The sequence below is a fragment of the Aethalodelphis obliquidens genome, unplaced genomic scaffold (assembly GCF_003676395.1).
Source record: "Aethalodelphis obliquidens isolate GAN/ISIS:26980383/991018 unplaced genomic scaffold, ASM367639v1 scaffold48, whole genome shotgun sequence".
NCBI lineage: Eukaryota > Metazoa > Chordata > Mammalia > Artiodactyla > Delphinidae > Aethalodelphis > Aethalodelphis obliquidens.
Window position 1 is genome coordinate 1025959 of NW_020837992.1, and position 2385 is coordinate 1028343.

Consider the following 2385-nt stretch of genomic DNA (forward strand, 5'->3'; position numbering starts at 1 on the left):
TCGTTGAGTTTTCTCTGTTGTTTTTCTGTTCTCTTTTTCATTGATTTCTGCCCTAGTCTGTATTATTTCCTTTCTTCTGCTAGCTTTGGTTTCAGTTTGTTCCTTTTTCTAGTTCCTTAAGTTGTAAATTTAGGTTGTTGATTTCAGATTTTTTTTAAATGTAAGCATTTTATAGCTATACATTTTCCTCTTAATACTGCTTTTACTTCATCCCACAAGTTGTGATACGCTGTGTTTTTGTTTTCATTTATCTCTGTTGTTTAATTTCCCTTGTTACTTCTTCTTTGACTCATTGGTTGTTTAAGAGTATGTTGTTTAATTTCCACAATTTATAAATTTCCCAATTTTACTTCTCATTGATTTCTAACGTTGTCCTCTTGTGGTCACAGAAGATAACTTTGTATGACATTTATCTTTCTAAATCTATTGAGACTTAATTCGAGGTCTAAAGTGTAGTCTGTCTTGTAAAATGGCCCTTGTGCACTTGAGAAGAATGTGCATGCTAGTTGTTGGGTAGAGTGTTCTGTATATGTCTTAGATGTAATTGGTTCATTGTGTTGTTTAAGTCCTCTGTTTTCTAATTTATCTTCTGTCTGATTGTTCTATTCATTATTGAGAGTGGGGTATTCAAGTCTCCAACTATTATAGTAGAGCTGTCTATTTTTCCCTTCAATTCTGTTTTTGCTTCATATATTTTGCTGGTATGTTATTAGGTGCCTAAATGTTCATAATTACTATGAACTGTAGTGTGCCTTTTATTAATATATGATATCTCCCTTCTCTCTTGTAATCTTTTTTGGTTTAAAGTCTATTTATCTGATATTAATATAGCGAATCCTGCTCTCTTTTCATTACTATTTGCATGGAATATCTCTTTCCATCCTTGTACTTTCAATCAATTTGTGTTTTGGGATCTAAAGTGAGTCTTTTGCAGGCAACATATATTTTGGATCATGTATTTTTATGCAGTCTGCCAATCTTTGTCTTTTAACTGGAAAGTTTAATCCATTTGCATTTAAAGTAATTACTGGTAATAAGGGACTTGCCTCTGCCATTTTGCTATTTGTTTTTATGAGTTATAGTTTTTTTCCCCCCTAATTTCCTGCAGTCCTGTTTAGTTGATTTTTTAGTAGTAAAAATTTTAAATTCTGTTCTCATTTTCTTTTGTGTATATTCTATTGGTATCTTCTTTCTGGTTACCATGGATATTACATTTAACATTCAATAGTTGCAACATTCTAAGTTGAACTTATACCAGATTAATTTCAATAACATACAAAAACTCTGCTCCTTTATGGCTCTGTCCCCCTGGTTTCAGTTGTCAATTCACAAAATTGAATCTTTTAAACACTCTATGCCCCAAAACATAAAATAATAATTCTTTTAAATGCATCAGTTTCTTAAATTTTGTGGAAAGCAATATGTGGAGTTACTAACCAAAATTACAATAATCCTATTGTTTTGTGTGTGTGTGTATATATATATATATATATATATATATATATATATATATATATTTTTTTTTTTTTTTTTGGCCACACCGTGTGGCCTGTGGGATCCTAGTTCCCCGACCAGGGATCAAACCTGGGCCCTCAGCAGCAAAAGTGCAGAGTCTTAACCACTGAACCACCAGGGAATTCCCCTAGACTAATAATTTTTTAAAAAATACATTAGTCTCTTAAATCATGTAGAAAAAAAGTGGAGATAGAGACTGTTTTTAAAATAATTCTAGCTTTCATAATTACTTCTGTACATTTACCTTTGTTGAGATCTCTGTTTATTTTTTTTTAATTGGAGTATAGTTGCTTTACAATGTTGTGTTAGTTTCTGCTGTACAGCAAAGTGAATCAGCCACACATATACATATTTCCCCTCTTCCTTGGATTTCCTTCCCATTTAGGTCACAGAGCATTGAGTAGAGTTCCCCATGCTATACAGTGTGTTCTCATTAGTCCTTCATATTGTTTTGAGTTACTGTCTAGTGTCCTTTCATTTCACCCTTGAGCATTTCTTGCAGGGCAGGTTTAGTGGTAATAAACTTTTTCAGCTTTTGTTTATCTGAGAATGTCTTAATTTCTCCCTCAGTCTTGAAGGATAGTTTTGTGAGATATAGGATTATCAGTTGAAAGTTTTTTTCTTTTAACACTTTGAATGTATCAGCTGCACTGCTTTCTGGCTTCCGGAGTTTCTGATAAGAAATCTGATTGTCTTATTGAGGATCTCTTGTATGTGACAAATCACTTTTCTTTTGCTGCTTTCAAGATTCTTTATCTTTGGTTTTCGAACATTTTATTATAAGTGGGTCTCCTTGAGTTCATCTTGGAGTTTGTTCAGCTTCTTGGATGTTTATTTTCATGTCTTTCATCAAATTTGGTAAATTTTCAG

General features: G+C 32.4%; 1 non-coding gene across 1 annotated transcript; it reads right to left on the reverse strand.

Moving 5' to 3' along the window:
- Nucleotides 1-1563: 1563 nt before the first annotated feature.
- On the reverse strand, nt 1564-1636 carry TRNAK-UUU (transfer RNA lysine (anticodon UUU)). Its single transcript has one exon. It is a non-coding gene; the product is annotated as a tRNA-Lys (tRNA).
- Nucleotides 1637-2385: the final 749 nt, after the last annotated feature.